Source organism: Heteronotia binoei, chromosome 2 (assembly GCF_032191835.1).
Source record: "Heteronotia binoei isolate CCM8104 ecotype False Entrance Well chromosome 2, APGP_CSIRO_Hbin_v1, whole genome shotgun sequence".
NCBI classification, from domain to species: Eukaryota; Metazoa; Chordata; class Lepidosauria; order Squamata; family Gekkonidae; genus Heteronotia; species Heteronotia binoei.
Window position 1 is genome coordinate 160,655,716 of NC_083224.1, and position 20,014 is coordinate 160,675,729.

The following is a 20,014-nucleotide window of genomic DNA, read 5'->3' on the forward strand; positions in this document are numbered from 1 at the left end:
TCGCATCACTGACCCATCAATTTGCTCGAACTGCATGGGGCAGGGTAACGGTGAGCTCTCGAGCCCCAGGGCTTCCACTAGTTTAGGGGAAATCAGTTCTCGATTGCATCCCGAGTCTATTAAGGCCTGGACCTGCATGAACCTTTTCAGATCAGTGTTCAGTAGTTTCACTGTTACAAAATATAAATGTCCCATAACTCTCACCCTCACTGGTGCGTCTTCCGGCTCGACCTGCTGGCTGGCACCCTTCAAAGCAGGTCGGTCTCGTTTCCCGCCGGCTCGGACGCCCAAGTCAGGTCGCTCAGCTCCGCTGATAGTAACGCCTCCTCCTCCAGTTCTTCCAGACGCTGCTCTTCGCTGCTTTCTTAGGGTGGCTGGCTGGCTTCTTTGAGGTCGGGACGTTGGTCTTCGCCCCCCCTTGTGGGCTTTTGGGGGGAATAGGACAGTTGGAGGCCAGGTGGTTCGGGTCGCCACACCTGAAGCATTTACGTGGCCCTGCGGCTGCTCCTCCTCCCCCTGCGGGCTTCTTAGGCTCGGCCTTGGAGGGGGGGAAGGTTTCTGCGATCCCTTCCCAGACTGGTGCTAGCGCTGCATTGCCACACGCTTCATGTTGGTCTCAACCTCCCCCGCTAGTTGTATCCAGCCCACTAGTGTGGTGGGTCTGGCTTGGGTAAGGGCCCGATCTGGTATGCTGGCGTTCAGGCCCCGGGTGAAGTGCTCGATCTTCATCAGCTCACTCCATCCCTGGACCTTGGTGGTGTTTGCCCAGAATTCTGCAGCGTATTCTCGAATGGATCAGGACCCTTGCTGCATGTCCCTCAGGGCCGCCAGTGCGCGTGTCTCCTGAAGGGGGTCCTTGTATTGGGCCATCAAAGCCTGGAGGAAAGTTTGCACATAATCCAGTTCGGGGCTCATGGCCTTGTACAGGCTTACGTACCACCTCTTCGCGGCCCCTCTCAGTTTCGAGCCTAAGTAATCCACCCTGCTGAACTCGTCGGGGAAGGTGTTTCCCCAGTAGTACATGTAACTGTTCGCTTGGATGGCAAAGTAGTCCACCTCCTCTGGGGTCCCTGTCAAAGGTGGCTTCCAGCTCTCTGCCTTGTCCCCGGATTCTCAGGGCTGCTGGGCCCGCTTGTCGTGGCATTGGCCCTCTCGCTGGGGGAGCCGCCGGCACCGGCAGCAGAGCTGCGGAGGCCCCAGCCTGTGGGGCTGGTTGGGACCTCTGGGACCCCGCCAAACCCAGGGCGTGGAAGAGTTGGGCGGTCATCGCTTGCATCTCGTCCTTCAGCCCCTTGATCGCCCCATCGACCTCCTTTCGGACCATGGCTCAGAATATGCGGGCGTCCTCCTCGGGCATGTCCCTCAGCAGTGGGTCCCCTTCTCCCTCCTCCGCGCATTCTGGGTCGTCCTCTGGCACCGGGATGACGATGATGCTGTCCACCTCGCCCGGCTCGATGGTGCTCGGGTTGGTGGGCTCTGGTTCGGCCATCCGCACCCTCCTCATGTGGCGGGTCATGATGGCATCCCGGCGGGTGGTGGTTGAGGTCTGCAGCTGGTACTGCTGGGCGGTGATCACGAGCTGGAACTGTGGAGGGGAGGCGGCAGCTCTCCTGGTGTCTAAGACGTGCCAAGGGGCCTCCGGCTCTCCTTCCTCATTGGGAAGCTCCCCATCTCCCGGAATCTTTTCAGCCATCTGGTTACAAAGTTGCCAGGGCAGTTGAGCTTCGGATCGGTAGTCTTTTCAAAATGTCAAGTCAGCAGATTCAATAATGAGTCGTTGTTGATACAAAGAAACTACTTTATTGATACTGATACTTGAGGCCTGGGCCAAGCCTTGAAAAGACTAAAGAACATACTGTAGATACATGGCATATAAGGGATACTTCAAAGGAATTCCTAAGGGGGGGATTATGCAGGGAACATTCACACATTGATGTTACCAATTCGTTCTCAGGCTTGCATGGCCTTGATCGTAGTGGGCTCCTGACTCCCTTCCGTGAGCCAGACCTGAGAAGGCACAGATAAGACTTTCACATATTTCCATTTCAAAGCAAAGCTACCCTCTACAGGAAAGGAGGGGGGTAGGGAGAGTATGAGCTAGCAGCATTTGGTTATACTTTGGTTCTACCCAGAATGCTCTTTGACTAAGCCAGAGTTATAGACAGACTTGACACGTGTTCTAAGGTTTCTTTCATTGATCATGAAACCCTTTTCTTTGCACCTTTATAAGCCACCACAAGATTGAACATTATTGCACAGTGGCCTGATCTGCAATGTAAGAATGAAAGCCAACTCCCCCCCTCCCCGAGAGAGAGAGAGAACCCCTGAGCAAAGCAACAGACTTTACTAGCAAACAACAGCAGCAAATCAATACACAGCAGAAACAGAATTATATATATATATATATATATATATATATATATATTTGGTTTCTGACACATCATACCAAAAATACACTGGCTCCAAGACAAAAAATGACTTTCCTTGGTAAGTAAGCCCATGATACTCTATAGAAGGAAGTGTTCCAGTCCATCAATTAATTCCTTGATTTGTTCTCTAATGGTGATACAAACTGTCAGCTATTTCTTCTGCCTTTGAAAAAAATCAAATACTCAATGGGGTGTTGTTTCCTCCACTTCTTGCAAAACCAACTTCGTCAAGAGCATATTGAATATATTGGGAGATGCTAATGTCTGTTTGTTATGTGGTAAAGCTGGGTAGCAGTAAGCTAGTAAGATTGTAAGGGCAAGAAAATGCTCTGAAGCACATAGAGTCATTACATCTTCATATAGCAAACAGTTAAAAACAGTAAATTTCACAAACAATGGAATAATCCATCAAACTCTCCAGCCTCTGCTATAGAGTTAGCAATCAACTTCTCTACAAAAAAATGAAAGAACTTGTCTTCAGATAAAGAGAGATTGTGCTTTAGAATGGGGAACATGATGGAATGTTGCTACATGATGCACGGTTATATCAACTGTGGCCAGTAATACCCATGCAATAGATGTGCCAGCAGTAACGTGAGACTGGGATTGAAGCCAGAGGCTTCTAATGCGACAACAAACTAAATAATTCTCTGTTTGATAACACCAGGCCATAATGATAGGCATTAGCAACTTTGTTTCCCAGTATGTATTTAGTAATTAAAATAATTAAAATTATGCCAGTTAACAGCGAAATCCACTGTAGAGATATTTCAGTCTAAACCCAATGAAATCAATGAACTTCAACTGGAGTAACACAGAATAGGATTGCGCTGTTCTATACCCCTGGTTATATTACGGTTGCCATTAGCCCCTTGATGTGGTGGCAAATGTTTGGTTTGGATGTTTAATTCCCAACCCTGCTTTACTACTGCCTTTCTTCTTCTTCTTTTTAAATGAGCTGCATTATTCTTTTAGGCACTGTATATTCAAAAGGACTGTTCATCCTGAGGCACCACTCCAAAGCTTATTGAATAATCATGAACATTCAAATTTTGCCACATCTGTGCTGCTAATTGTCAAGTGATAATTGCTCTTTGCTGAAAGGAGGAAATGCACCTTCATGAGAGAGACAGAAGAAGCGGGTGAGGGAGGAAGTGAAACCAGCCAGACTAAAATAACGGTAATTAACCTTCAAGCATCAATCCATAAACCCATTGTTTTGCTAGGAGAGGGAATTTTTTCAGCCTATTCTCAGCTTTTCCCCTTTTACTTCAATTGGTGAGCTGAAGCACCCATCTCTTTTCTGTTCCCGCCTGTCCTTCTGTGGGAATGCTTAATTCTGCATTTAATCCAGCAAACAGTCTGATCTTGTGATTTTATTAGTAAAGGTCAGGCATGTTATGGCCAGCCTGTGTGTGGTAGTCATATTTGCTCCCTGTGTACAGGCAGCTGCTCAGCTGACTTCTTTGCTGCAAGTGGAAACTACCATTCAGGTAGGTAGGTAGGTAGGTTTATTGCAGCACCAGGCTAGTATAAAATCTAACTAGATTACCTCAACAATCAAAATAGCTAAAAATTGTACAAGTAGAATACGAAATAAGGGAAGACCATATAAACAATATACAAGTTAAATTGAATATACAACTATCCACCACATGTCAAAATTAAAAGAATGTAACAATTTATGCCATCCTTACAGATACTAAGACAAGCTGAACAAAATTTGACTATATCTAGTTTCATGATAGCCTGATTCTCATCCGCTAAAAAATAGGTAATACAATCGAGTTCTGTTGGGGCAGGCATTTGCTTCATTATGGGTGCTATGTATTTGGCATAAATCTGGTAATACCAGGGACACCTAAAAACATATGCTTGATGGTTTCAATTTTCCCTAGATCACACTGACAGAGTCTCTGTACATAGGGGGTCATTTTGTACCTCTCCTCAAGCACAGCAGAAGGAAGTGGTGAGCACCTAGCTAAAGTAAAAGCTTTCCTGAACTTATGGACATCTAGGTAAAATAAATATGCAGGAGCAACAAGCCGGTATCTAGTTTGCTCAGGAACTATAAAGGCTGGGTGCCTAGCAAGATCAGACTGCCTCTTGATGTCCATTATCCTTTGTTTCAGCAATACCCTAGCCTTGTCCCATTTTAGAGCTAAAATCACTTTGGGTGAGAGACCCAGAAAGTACAATTTATTGTGGACAGCCTTCAACCGTTTGGAGCAGAAGTTATCACCTAGTATCAAATGTGTTATCACCTAGTATCAAAACAAGTGGGTAAAAATTAATGCTGAGCCAATATCTAAGCAAGGCCAGAGTACCATTCAGAATACTGCTGTCCAAGAGTTTTGAGGAGACCGGTTTTTATCCTATTCAGACTTGTGATACACCTGCTAAGCCAAAGCTACAACCAGAACTACTAAGAGCCACTCTGGGCTCCACTGAATGATTCCTCCCAGTCATCCCACTAATTCACCCTCACCCGGCACTATGGGATCCCAGGGTGACTTGACTCCTGAAATGTTGTCCCTCTAGTACACTCCTAGAGACCTTGCATACAACATGACAATAACTTCTAATTTTTTTGCTTGCTGCATCGTTTTCCTTCTTGTTCTTTCATATCTCTTTAATTCTATTTTTTCCCCTTACGTTGGGGCATAACCTATTGATCAGAGGAATATTCTAGCAGAGTCTGTCTTTCACATCAGTAGGTTCTGCATTCAAGCAAGTAGGCCAAATTATCAATATCTATCTGCAATTAAGGAACTGCTTGATGCCAATTCTCAATCTGGATAGAATATTTAAGAGTAAAGACACTTTTGAACTATAGAGAAAACCTTGCAAGATAAGAGAGAAATACAAAGTGACAGAGAACCTAATGGGAAAAGTGATGTTTTAAGTGCTCAGCTCATTTTGAACTTCTCTGTTTAATGTCTGAATTTGTCTTCCAGGTCCAGGACTCATGAATTTAAACTCAAAAGCATTTGGACATGCCCATTTCTAAGATTATGCTGCTTTGCTTTTTTTTTTTTTGCACCATATGCCTTTTAAAATTGGAGCAGTGGTAGGAGTGCTGGCTATGAAAAAGCACTGTCATCATGTTTGCTTTCTAACATGATGACAGTGCTTTTTCATAGCCAGCACTCCTACCACTGCTCCAATTTTAAAAGGCATATGGTGCAAAAAAAACAAACTTTTGAGATTTTTGAACTGAGACTTAATACTAGTGTCTCCATCTGTTTGCAGTGTCTGCCCTCAGTTGCAGTCATTTCTTGCACAGATGCTGCCATTTGTGCAGGAGCAAAAAAAACCCGAGCAACGCAGCCTAACTAATACTATCTGCAAGGGAAGGCAGACTTTATATTTCAGAGAGCTACTAAGTTCTTTTTAGGTGGGGAGTTGTGTTAAGTCTGTAGTAGCAGAACAAAATTTGAGCCCAGGTGGGGAGTTGTGTTAAGACTGTAGTAGAAGAACAAAATTTGAGCCCAGTAGCTCATTAAAGACCAACAAAATTTTCCAGGGTATAAGCTTTTGTGAGTCAAAGCTCACTCTATCATATACAAGTACAAACTGGTATTTATCTGTGACAAAAGAAAGTTTATAATTCAGAAACAAATTGTTGGTCTTTCAGGTACTATTGGATTCAAATTTTGTTTTAATTCTTTTTGAGAACCTTGGGAGCTACCAGTCACAAAACAGCAGCTTGTGCAAATATTACTGCATTTTAAAGCAGCTCTTCACTGTTCATGTGTAAATATGGATGCGACTGCGCAACTGTGATAGAGCAACTGCATAATTTTTTTGCAAAGAACTTTGGACACCACTGTTAACACGACAGAAGTGATGTCCCACCCTGATTTACAAAAATATTTTTTAGTAATTGTAGCTGCATAATAAATACACAGGAGGAACAAGAATGGTGTGTAGGGTGGGCACAGAATCCAAAGTCAGGTTTAAAATCTGTAGTAAGATATTGGTGCATAATGAGCATATGATTCAAGGGATGTGCCTCAATTGTCGATTAAGAACTTTTCATTCTCTGTCTAGGCAAAACCTGCTCCTGTACAACAGGTGGCTACTGCATTGCTGCAAAGCTGTCAGAGATTTGGTTTTAACACCATTAAGGCAGTCTGACCAGCAGCCTTCCTCAAGTTTAATCAAGATAACCAGTCAAGGTAAGTTTTTCTGGCTATCATGTTCGTGTTGAATTTGCAGCATGCCGATGACAAAATATAGTTCATTGACACACATATGGGACTGGTGACATGCAGCTAGCTAGAATGAATTAATTACTTCTGTGTTGGCTGGAATACTAGCAACTGTTAACCACTGGAAGATTATTTTCAAGGGGTTTTACTTCCCATTTGGAATGTGACTCAATCTTATCAGATCTTGAAAACTCAGCAGGGTAGTGCTTGGATGACTGTGTAGTAGGCTTGCCAATCCCCAGGTCCCAGCGGGGGTTCTCCCACTTTCCCAGGCTCCTTCCTGCTCCCAGTCAGCCGGCCAGCGGGGGGAAGCCCTGCCCCCACAGCACCATGTGCCTTTCCACCTCCAGAGGCTTCAGTCTGCGCTTGGAAAGGCTTCCTCTTGTGTCTGTGTCTTTAAGGCTGAATAGATGGTTTGTCTGTGTCTTTAAGGTGGCTAAATGGGGGCGGGGGGGGGAAGTAGGCAGAAGAACATGGCTGCTCCCAGTGGTTTCGAAAGCAGCTCAGACCCTCTGTTGGTTGCACATTCTTTTCAGAGGTCCTTTGCATAGGAAAGGTAAACTTGAACCTTTGGTTGCTCTGTGTTACTTAGAAGAAGTTGGAAGTTCAGCAACTGGTGAGTAGAGATGCCAGTTCCCCACTTCAGAGTCGTCAGAAACGGGGGTGGGGATGTCTGCTGGACACTTCATTATTCCCTATGGAGATCGATTCTCATAGGGGATAATGGAGAATTGATCTGGGGGTTTCTGGGGCTCTGGAGGGGCTGTTTATTGAGGTAGACGCACCAGATTTTCAGCACTGCATATGATGACTCTCCTCAAAATGCTCTCCAAGTTTCAAAAAGATTGGGTAAGAGGGCCCAACTCTATGAGCCCCGAAAGAAGGTGCCCCTATCTCCTATCTTTCATTGTTTCTAATGTAGGGAAGGCATTTAAAAGGTGAGCAGTTCCTTTAAATGTGATGGCCAAAACTCCCTTTGGAGTTCAATTGTGCTTGTCACAACTTTGCTTATGGCTCCAGCCCCAGTGTCTCCTGGCTCCACCCCCAAAGTCCCCAGATATTTCTTGAATTGAACTTGGCAACCGTACTGTGCAGGAGGAGGATATGGAAACTACCTCTGCTTCTCACTTGCCTTGAAAGCCCCTTGTTGGGGTCACCATAAGTTGGTTGCAACTTGACAGCACAGCACACACACACACATTTCCTGATGAGAATCAGGCCCCAATCCATTTGAAGTGAAAGCACATGAATTGGATTGTAAATAATATAATGATTTTAAAAGTTGGTATTTATTGCACTTTTAAAATATTCACAATGATTCATATACATTATTTCAATAATACCTACAAGTATGTAAGGGGGTCAGAATTATCCCAGATAAAAGGGAGTTTTGGCCATCACATTTAAAGGAACTGCTCACCTTTTAAATGCCTTTTAAACAGCCTTAAAGCCCAAGACTATGGATTTTTACACAGAAGTAAGCACCACTGAATTGTCAGAGATACGAGACCATGAAGGTAGCAAAAAGAGGAGTTTCACTTATGGAACTTATGATTATGTCTTTTAAGAGTTAGTTGGGCAAAGAACAAATGACAAAGGAAATCAACTCTTCCTTGTCCATAGCAATGATACATGCAGAACTATTATCTGGAACTAAATTCACATTATCGTCTAGTTCACAAAATGTAGGTAGGTATGAATTCATTCTTGAATGAGGGCAGATCAGTGTCGTTCAGTTGTGTGAACAAAATTGTCCATGTTCATTGACTTTCAAATAGGCAGAAGCAGTGGATCAAGGAAAATTTGTGCTGGGATTTGGAAACACAAATTTGTTTTTACTCCTAGCAAATACTTAAGGGTTTTAAAAAGCATGTTTGCTTTTCCCTGATGTGATAGTTACAGAGAAGGGTTCTTGGGTAGTATCCAATCTGCTGCGAAATGGATTGTGTATCTTGTCACTTGTTGGCTGTTTCTTGTTCATCCTAATTAAGTTGGGCATGGACAGCCACTGTGCAAAACTGTTCCCGCCCTTAAACTCTTGCCCAAGGAGAGAGCAGCTGGGGAAAACAGTTCAGTGGTTTGTGAGAATTTCCTATATCGCTAAAATGCAAGTATTTCCATATAATATGGAAAAGCAACCGAGTTTGCATAGCCTCGTTGTCAGACCATGTTATGATAAAATCAAAGAGTCAGAAAGGTAGAAAATGATAGTTTTAATAGGGCAGTTGAAAGAAGAACACAGGGCTAAGAGTACAGTTGACGAAAAGAATGTGTGGCACATATCTGTAAAGAAGCAGTATCCAAAATGTATATGCTTATGTCTACTAGCCCATACGTATAATATTCAAATTTATGTGCTTTCATTGGGGGTGGGGAAGCGTGTGCCCCATATCTCCTCTGACTTTATTAGTGTTGCTGGAAATATAAACAACTCATATCTGAAGGGCTGCAAAAGCCTGGAGCCAGTTCAAGAAATGGTCTGGGATGTAGAACTATCCTCCTAAGTTTCTTCTACAAAATGTTGCTGATCTAAATTATTTGTAAAGCTTAGCAGGACCCTAAATTACATTTCAGAAGTAATTTACAGAAGTACCGAAGTAATTTACAGCTCTGCTGAGAGTCACAGTGGGTCTTGGGACAAGATTTTACCTGGGCCTCCCCTTTTATATTACATCTGATGTAATGGGCTGTATTTCACAATTTCATATTACTATGAAATCTGTTTAAAGTTGCTGTTGTACCTTTACTTTTTCTTAGCACAAAACCAGAGACAAATTCATTATGTAGTAGTGCTGGATGAGAAGTAATGGGATCATTGGGATTGATTTGGCTGAAACACTTTCTAAAAAGACTATGGCCGTTTTCGCACTTAGCGTTTGCTCCCCTTTTTCCGCGGCGCAATTATGTCCGGATCATTTTTCTCGTTTTCCCACTAGTGACTCTTTGCGGAGTCGCCTTCCCTGAAGCCCCGGCTCAAATCGTTTTCCCACTGGCATCGGCTTGAGTCCGATGCCCTGTCAATCATTTTTTTTTTAAGCGCAAGTCTGGTTGCGTAATGACGTACTAACGTAACATCGAGCTGTTCCCTCCCCTTCTTTTCTTGGACAAACCGCATCACGTGTGCTGCTGCTGCTTATGGATTGGCTGCAGCTGTAGAATCCTCCACAGCCCTTTATGTATTAACGGAAGCATTCACAGTGGAGAATCCTAGCACTAGATTCCCCCCCCCCAAAATTCTGAAGCACTAGATCCCCCCCCCAAATTTCCTCCGCTCTCTTTCCCCTCCCCGGCTGGCGCTTGCAACGGGGACCTGACTGATTCCTGCTGCCAGAGCTCCCCCCCCCGCTCCATTCTCTCCTTCCCCTTCTGTGGCGCGTGTGAAGCGCGAGGTCGCGTCTATTTTCTAACCGAGCGGAATATAGCCAGGGAGAAGAATGCAGGACTCCAACTTCCCATTTTATACATGGCGATTTTGTGCAGGTCCAGAAATCCTGGTGGCACAGCTGAGGGAGGCATTCCCTTTTTAAAACACACACACATGAACGCTTTGGCCCGCGCCGGCACTAGATTCCCCCCCCCAACAATGGTCGTTTTCGCATTATCGAGATAACGCAACAGCGAAATAACGCAACTAAGGTCAATAATAATAAAAAAAATTCTAACGAAACCAATTGAAGTGGCAATTGAGGCTATTCCAGGAGGGTTTTTTTTTTCTATTTGTTAATTTCGAAATATCGCTATTATGCAAAACTGTGAAGTTTTTTTTAAAAAAATGGCCGTGCCGGCACTTTGGGGAAGCGCCGCGAAAGGCTGATGATTGGCCAAGCGGGTGGATGGGGTGGGAGGACGGAAAGGGAGAGGGTGACGCCCACAAAGCAGTCGATCCGGCGTGGATGGATTTCGCACAGGAAACTCCGCTGAGTGGATCCGGAGTGGATCCGGAGGTTTTCGGAAACTCCGGCAACATGCTGAAAAACATACTCCGGCGTAAAATCCCTGAAGCGCCGGAGCAAAGCGCAGCGCCGGAGCAACATGTGCGAAATCCAAGAGAAGATCCGGAGGTAAATGGGGCGCTACGTCGGAGCAAACGCTAGTGCGAAAACGGCCTATGTCATTTGTCTTATAACATGGAGCTTAATGTCTACAGTAGCATTTACAAAGGAATATTAGATGTTCCACCAAAACAGCAACAGCCTGCTGCCCGAACAGTGTTTAAAATGTAAGAGGAAGAGCAATTAAGAAGAGGAGGAAAGGTTGTTTTATTTTCTACAAGACACTAACAGGGAAGAACTGGCTGAGCAGACAAAACTATGGGAGGAAAGGAAGAGGGAAACAGATTGCTGGAAATGACAACCTTGTTTGGAGGCTGCAGCCTGGCAGTTACTGTAGCAGTCATGAGTTGTGCTAGTATATCTTGCCTTGCTCCAGTGTTGGCTTGGTTTATGGGTTTAGCAGGATATGCAAGTGTTTGCCTCTTGAATTTTGCAGTATTGATGTTTAATGTGCTCTGCCTTCCCTGCGCCCCAGTGGCTGTAGCACAGTCCTGCATCGGAAGTTAAAAAATGCTGATGCAGCATGATGCTTCAGGGCCCCTCTAGCCCCTCTCAAATGAGGTTACCTAGAAAGTTCTGGTAGTCATTCAGTAAACGGATGCTAGAGTTGCAGTCATTTTAAGCTAGCACTGATTATTACATTTAAACAAATTATGAAAAAATATAGAATCAGTCATACAAAGCTTCCACTCATCTAAAGGCTATTTTGCACGTTACTTTCCCCAGAGTATGATCTTCAGCAAACAACTTTCCAACATCTGATAGTTAGATCTGCTTCACAACTGATAAGCTTACATGGTATTATATAGTGAGTTCAGCCAGCCTGAGGTAATCAAGAACATTTATTGAACAAGAGCAGAACTGAACACAAACAGGCAACACCACTCCTTATATCCATTTGGCCTGAGTCAAACACGCCCCTTTCTGTGGGCAGCAATCCACCCTATTGGTCTCTCCAGGATCCTTCATTTGCATTTCCTTAGAGAGATGCCTTGTGTCCTGATTGACTGGTTCTAAAAAAATAGCCAATCGGAATGTAGGCATCAGGATCCTGGAGATCAAGGAACTATGCTTTAAGGTCAACTAACAGACATAACAAACCAGTCAAAACAACCAATGCACAACACATGGTTTTCAGCAAATTTATAATAAAAATACGGTACATGTCAGATGGAGGGGGGTGGAGTCCTAAACTCAACAAACTCTTTTAGGGCAAATTAAAGTTATTTCATTTTTTAATGAGAGTATTAGCTTGCCTTAGCTATTACTGATAATATTCACGGGAATCTAAAATTTGACCCCTTGCCTCCCTCCTGCATTTTATGTTCTGCTATTTGTTTCAGTTTATTTATTTTACTTGATTTATAACCTGCTGTCCCTAAAACTGGCTCATGAAGATGTACCTGTCATAAAGAGGCACATAAAAATCAAAATTGGGTAATGTGTTCTTGTAATCATCTCAGTATCTGCTTCCCACCATGCTCCCTCCCCCCCAGGTCTGTCTATGCTTAATCATTCACATTCTGTCTTACCTGCAAGCACTCATTCAATTAGGAGCTCAAGTGCCATAGGGGATCATTTAGGTAAAAAGATCATTAATGTGGCACACCACGTAAAAGGTATGTTTTCTGGTATTCATTAACACACCTTATTTTGTGGTCTGCATCACAACAGAGCTTATCCATTAGGTTCATCTACAGTCTCACTGCCTCAAGGAACCTCTGTAATTCTCAAGAAAGCCCTGACCTTTTACTGCAGGATGGAGGAAAGCTAGGGAATGCCTAGTTTGTTCATGCATGCTCTTTACCACAATGGTCAATGAGAACTGACTGACACAGACAGCGCTTTTTTTGAGCAGGAATGCACAGGAACACATTTCTGGCTGACTTGGCATCAGGGGGTGTGGTCTAATATGCAAATGAGTTCCTACTGGGCTTTTTCTATAAAAGAGCCATGTGTGAAACAATGGTGACATCAAGGGGGTGTGGCCAAATATGCAAATGAGTTCCTGCTGGGCTTTTGCTGCAAAAAAGCCCTGGAACTTTTGCATCATCATATCTCACTTCAACCACAATTTGTTGCCTGATCTTTTGTTTTTGAATACTTCTGCAACATTTAGCATTTTGCTAGTTGTGGAGGAGGCAGGAAGCCATCTGGGAACTAAAACCTCATCCAATCACTGAGTTCTAGGATTCCAATGAGTCACCCAAATCTTTGCAGTCATAAGGATCAGGCTGAGATTGCCAGAAAGTTGGATTCTGCAGCTAACTATACATCCTGTGCTTTTTCTATGCCCCTGCAGAACTGTAATAATATATAATGGTAAAACTTTTAATCCTTGCATTTTGAGTTCCAGCAAATATGGTGTTCAAATCATAACTCACAAAACAGCTCTTATTCTCATAATCTTTGATCAATCCATTAACATGATGATTCTGTATTTCTGTAAAATGGTCCTGCTCAGAAAGAAGGAAAGGCTAATATTTCAGTCTAGAATACAGATGTACTCTGTTTTTAGCCTCCTTTATATTGCTTTCATCTGTAAAAAAATGGCAAGACTTAATATTGTGCAATGGCCAATGACGAGTGTGAAAAAGAGGGGGGGGAAATGGTGTTAATGGAAATACATGTATGTATCCGTGCTTGGGAGATGAAGCTGGATCCAGTTTTGCAGCTGAGAGTATTATGTGCATTGTTCAACCACCCCTTGGATGTGCAAAAGTATAATTAAGGGTGTATGGGAAAGAGTCCTGAGGGTATTTAACCTCCCCAGCCTTTCCTTGTTTTCTAGCTATCTGAGTAAAGACCCCCAATGACCCATGCTGGATTTCCTGTGGAGAATGACGTTGCTTCACTTTCACAGACTGGACAGTTTGGGAATTATCAATGCTAAAGGCTCCCTTCCCCCCCAAGTCTGTGTATGATGATTCCTCAGTACTTCCCACCTAGCTTGACCCCTTAACTGAGAGGTCACATGCTGGCATCAAACCCAGGCCTCTTGCATGGGAGCACTGAATTCTACCGCAGGCCAGCCTGTTAAATCAGCCCATTTAATTTATACACCATGTTAAGGCCTGGCATTCCATTTCTCATCCCAGGTGCAATTATTACTTAAAGGTAAATGTCAACCGTTTTGTACAGTCCAGAAACCCTACAGTTCAAAGAGGCAAAAATGCATTTCTCACCCTCCATAAAAAATCTGAAATACATTTCAGAACCAAGTTTGTAATTGTTACAGACGTTTCTGAACCTCTTAATAGTAAATGTCTGGAATGCTGTTGTTTTTTTAAGGTGACATCATCCGTGCCACAGGCATTATGGAACCTTTATGTAAGTGCTGCAGACAGGTTCCTAATCTGTGTTGCTGTGGCTTTGACAAACATAAAGAAAATGTATAGAATCAAACTCAAAGTCTGTTTTATTGAAATGATACAGTTCACTGTGTGTAGGGATAATTAGAAAGTGATGAGGAATTACCTCCCAATTTTCTTGTAAAAATACTATCCTAACATAATCAAGATTAGAGAAATGATCACCAAAATTTCACAACCAAACAATTCTTCACATAAAATATTATTTTAAAAACCTATAGTTAGCCTTGTGAGACAGTGCCTGACGTAATCTTTATGGCATTCCTGCTAACATCCACTAAACCAGGGGTGGGGAACCTTTTTTCTGCCAAGGGCCGTATGGATATTTATAACATCATTCATGGGCCATAAAAATTATCAACTTAAAAAACAGTGCTCCACTGAGGGAGAATGATTCAGGTCAGCAAAATTAATGCAAATAATTGTTTTTCTAGTTGAAGTCATGTGGGGGGGGCCTAATCTGGCACACACCCACCCACCCAGCCCACTGCCCTAGGCAAATGCCTAGGTCCAGGGCTTTTTTGTAGAAAAAGCCCAGCAGGAACTCAGTAGCATATTAGGTCACACACTCATTAGCATATTAGGCCAGACCATCTGGGATAATCAAGTACAAACTGAACTGTGACAGTAACTTTTCCAGGCCCTACAGCAATTCTGGCTGGCCAGCCAGGCCCCAGGGAGGCTGCCGCACAGTACATGTGGGACCTGTGATCCCTGCCTGGCCTTGGGGAGACTGCTGCACAGTGCCGCTGGGCCCCATGATCCTCGCTGGCCAGCCAGGCCCCAGGGAGGCTGCCACATGGTTCGGTTTAGTCCAGCAATCCCCAAGGGCCACACCAAGTGATCTCGAGGGCCGTATACGGCCCTCAGGACAGAGGTTCCCCACCCCTGCACTAAGCCAAGTCAATTGCCTTTTCCCCCAATGAATCAAAACAATAAATTACATTTCTAACTTTATTGTAAATCTACTGAGTTCAGCAGGACTTCCAGAATTCTACATTGGTTTTATTCCATTTCAATGCCATTTCCCCACTTTTGTGTGGCTACCATGTGAGACAAAAAAAGTTCTGATTCTTCAAGGCTCCAATAGTCTTTATATCATCTTATATTCTAAGATATCTAAATCTGTAGATCAGGGTTCCACAGAGGCTAAACAGATGTTTCAGTACACTTGGGGGCTCCCCTGGTGTGAAAAAAAATCTGAAATATTTTTTAAAAATACACAGGAGGTTTACATTCCCACTGAAATAAAGGCAGTCAGTGGAGGCTAGTAGCCACTGTGGGTCCAGCAGTGCCAGAAGCACAGTACAGGGCTCCACGCTGGGCCTGGTGACAGCAGCTGCTCAGCCCAGGAGCCCTGCTGGATTGGTCATATTCCCGCCTCACAGGACTGCTGTTAGGCTTGCCAATCCCCAGGTCCCAGCGGGGGTTCTTCTGCTTTCCCAGGCTTCTTCCTGCCCCCAGTCAGCTGGCCGGCTGGGGGAAGCCCTGCCCCCAAAGCCACCATGTGACTTTCCCCCTCTGGAGGCTCCAGTTTCTGATTGGAAAGGCTTCCTCTTGGGATGGGGTGTCTCTGTTACTTGGAAGAAGCTGGCTGCAACTCATGAGTAGAGAGGCCAATCCCTCACTTCAGAGTCGCCAGAAATGGGGGGGGGGAATGTCTGCTGAACACTTCATTATTCCCTGTGTGGAGATCGATTCTCATAGGGTATAAAGGGGAATTGATCTGGAGGTTTCGGGGGCTCTGGGGGAGCTGTTTTTTGAGGTAGAGGCACCAAATTTTCAGTTTAGTATCTAGTGCCTCTCCCCAAGTTTCAAAACAATTGGACCAGGGGGTCCAATTCTATGAGCCCCAAAAGAAGGTGCCCCTATACTTTATTATTTCCTATGGAAGGAAGACATTTAAAATGGTGTGCTGTCCCTTTAAATGTGATAGCCAGAACTCACTTCGAGTTCAATTATGCTTGTCACACCCTTGTCCCTGACTCCTCCCCCAATGTCTCCTGGCTCCACCCCAAAGTCTCCTGGCTCCACCCCCAAAGTCCCCAGATATTTCTTGAATTGGACTTGGCAACCCTAACTGTTGTGATGATAAAATGGAAGAGGGGAGAGCTCCTTGGAGGAAGGATGAAATCCCTAAATTATATTATTACACAAATTGTATTCACTGGATATCTGAAAGGACTGTGAAATGCAAAAAACTGGAATTAATATTTAACAAGCTTCATTACAGTCAAGTGGTCAATATTATAAAACCCTTTATAAACTAAATTTCATACCTAACAGTTTGGTATATGTAGAAGATATTTCAGAGAAAGACATACAATTTGAATTCAACCAAATAGATAGCCGGATCCTTTTGAACTACCTATCAGCAGAACAAAAGGCCCAAAGTTCCTAAATTATTATACAAGAAAATCAAAAAAGTGTCAGTGTGGCAGATTTTCCTGCCTACAGCTTACAGTTAGTGACAGGCATGAACTGGGAAAATGGAGGTTCATCCTGTTTTGTGGTTTGTGATGTGGTAGACAGTTCCCTGAGGCCAGAATAATGGAGGGGAGAGAGATCTTTCTTCCTGAGGCCAGAAGAATGGAAGGGGGTGAGATCTTGCAAAAGCCATTTAAAGGGAACGTTCTCTTTAAATGGCTTTTGCCAGCCATGCTGCACGCTAGTGAAGTCACTTCTGGGTGCACTTTCCACTTGGACTTCACTTGCACATGAACCTCTGTGAAAAACATGGAGGTTCATTTTGTTGTGGGTATAATTGCAGCTCATGAACCACAAACTGGGTGATGTTTATCACAAAATTAGGTTCATAATGAGGTTCGTGCCCATCCCTACTTGCAATGCAAAGGAAGTCGGTGTTGACAGAAGCACTTTGTTAATTCTGGATTGTAGGCAACCACCTATGTGTTAGCCTCCAAGGTAGTGGTTTAGGGGCATACACCAACACATTATTTTCAATCCCCGAATCACACCGCACAATCATTTTGGTGGTGGGGTCAGTATGGGCGCTGAACTGTGAGGCCCAGGAGATTGGTAGTGGCTTTGAGGCTAAGAACAGATATTCCAGTCATCTAGTGCATGATGGGCCTTGGCAGCGCATGGTGGGCCTTGGCAGCCAGCTCACTGGTGGCAGCTTTTGGATTGAAAGCATGGCCTGCCCAGGTGGTGGGTGTTGAGGACAGGGGTGATTGCCCAATTCTCTGCCCGTTGTGATATGACTTATCCACAGCTCATGAGACTGTGTGTCTTGGATAGGACGGGTAAGAATTTGTATGAGGCCCAAAGAAATGCTGCTTAGACTCTGGAATAAAGAATACAGTAATGTATGATGGCATGCATTTTCTTTACCCTTTACAAGGAAAAGAAGCAGCTTTATGACCGTTCTAACATTTAGTTGCTTCCAGAGTCACCTTTAACAATGGAAGTAAAAACACACCCAGAAGCTGGGGAGGTCCATAAAAACAAGGCATTCTAAGCAATGTGTGCTAAAGTTATATCAGAGTGACCGACTTCACGCTCATGCAAAGTCTTCTGGAGAAAATGTAGGCTCTGCACCATCTTCCTTAAAAAAAAATTAAAATTCTCTGCTGAAGGAAACTGAATTTATTAAACCTGTACAATATCTTTTATGGTGCACAATTCTGCTGTCTTTTTTATTCTGGATTTTACTAGACATGGGCAAAGAGCTATGCAGGATGCTGAAGCACAATCCTGACCACTGGAAATTTTCCTTACTACTACAGTTCCTGAAGTTTTTAGATGACATTACTCAAACATTTTCAAGTAGATCTCCACAGATGTAAGGAGGAGGAGCTTGCTTTTGCAAAATAAAACCTCAGTAGTCAGGAACCTGTGTGTTGCAGCTAATGTCTCGCCATACATTAGCTAGGGTTGCCAAGTTTGTTCTGGCAACCAGCAGGAGAAGGGGGCAGGATGTACCAAGAGTGGGAGGAAGGCCCAGGTGCCTTTGCTGTTGATGTGGCTATGTTACTTCTAGCGTATACTGGAAGTGACATCATCACGCTGCAATGTCATCATGACTCTGTTATTTGGACAGAAAATCTATGGTGAAAATTGTTTCTTGCATAGAGTTTTTGCTCAAATACCAGAGTGTCACCCAGATGTTGCTGATGTGATGTCACTTCCAGTGCAGACCGACAGTAATGTCACCATATCACCAGTGATGTAGCCTGGGCCTCCCTCTTTTTCCATGTAAGTCCCCCCATTGGCTAGCTGATCAGCAGCAGGGGGCAGGCCTTGAGATGGGTGACCTCTGCCTCCACCAGTGGGTCTGGCAACCCTTGTATTAACTGATCTCCCAGCATTTCTGTGCAGTTGCAGCATACACACAACCCTGCATATATCATGGCATGCAAGCAATAAAGAGGGAGGCTGGAATTTAGGGTTTTTTAAAAAAAATTCTTGGTAAAGACGTACATGCAGCTGTCACTTCGTCTTCTGTTCCAGCTATTCCCCTCTGCTGACTGAGATAAGCAGTGCTTGTACATGATTCAAGCAGAACACTTGTCAGAATTTCTCCTAAATTAAACAAATCCCATGAAAATCAAGAGCAGAAGGAGAGAAGAAAGAGCCCTAAAATATATTTAGGCCATTATATATGGAAGCTGGACAACTTTTTATATTAGGGATTTGATGGATTAAAGAAAGGTTAAGAAAAAACATTGCCAAAAAGATAAATCCTAAGATCTCTTTTGAGCTTTTCCAAATGCTCTTTCAAGATCAGAGCATTTCTGAGAGAGGGAAAAGTGCTTTAAAGTGCTAATTGTCCTCTTTTTAAAAAAAGGGGGGGCCTTTTACAGTCAGCCAAGTGCTTGTTGCGTGGTCCTGAGGCTCATTCTGTGATGCTCTACAGAGGCAGAGTATATTACTGCTGTCAGTCTGATTGATTGTTCACCACTCAATGGCTGTAGAATCCAAGGGATAAGTGACTTAGTCATTCCTGCCCAAAAGAGATCACCTCAGACACAGTGCTTTTCAATGGTGTCAGCTCCATTGTGATTCATTAAGATTTAGAAGTCAAGCTATGTGCACATACATATGGGAATCACCCCTTCTTCAGAGGGGGTCAAGTGCATAGATGTGTAAGTCAGTAGCAGCAGAACAAAATGTCTAAGTATCTCATTGAGTGTGTTTTAATCAGGAAAGCTTATGCCCTTGGAAATGTTGGTCTCGAGGGTTCTGGTGGTGAGAAGCACCATCAAGTTACAGCTGACGTATGGCAACCCTGTAGGGTTTTCAGGGCTACAGTTGTTCAGAGGTGGTTTGCTATTGCCTGCCTCTGCATCACAACCTTAGTACTCCTTGGAGGTCTCCCATCCAAATACTGAACAGGGCCAACCCTGTGGGCCAGCCTGAGCTATCCAGGTCAGGGCCTTGAAGATGCTACTGGACTCAAAATTTTGTTCTATTTGTCTTAAGTGGATGGTGTAGCTGAGAGCCTCCCATTTTGCCAGTGACCGCAGTGCTGGTCTTCAGCTGTGTCAGGGCAGAAAGGAAAATTTCTACAGCACTGTCTATTTCAGCATTCTGCATAGGAAAAGAAAACTATTCCTCTATTTTTCCTTTAGGGTCCCTCAAGGACTTACATCTTTCTTAAAACACACACACATATTACATCTGGCGATTGATACAGAAAATGCCTGTGGCTGCAGGAGTGTCAGGCTGTGGAAACCAATGTTCACCACCAGCCATCAATTTCAGTCTGTTGGGTTCTTCTCCAGCATAACCCTCCAGGGACTTTGTCCGTCTCTGCAGATGAAAGGAGATGGCAACAGGGAGCAGAAAACTTCTTGCTCCTTCTCCAGATGCTTGCAGTCTCTGCAATAGAGTTGTGTCCATATTTCATCTAGTCTTTTCTTCGTGATCCCAATAATTCCATTAAGCAAAATGATTGTTGCTCTGAGATGTAGATCAGAATGGAT

General features: G+C 43.9%; 1 protein-coding gene across 1 annotated transcript in view; it reads right to left on the reverse strand.

The window, feature by feature from the left end:
* The window catches only part of CRB1 (crumbs cell polarity complex component 1), a 164,251-nt gene that overhangs the window by 79,868 nt on the left and 64,369 nt on the right, over window positions 1–20,014 (reverse strand). The window lies entirely within an intron of this gene.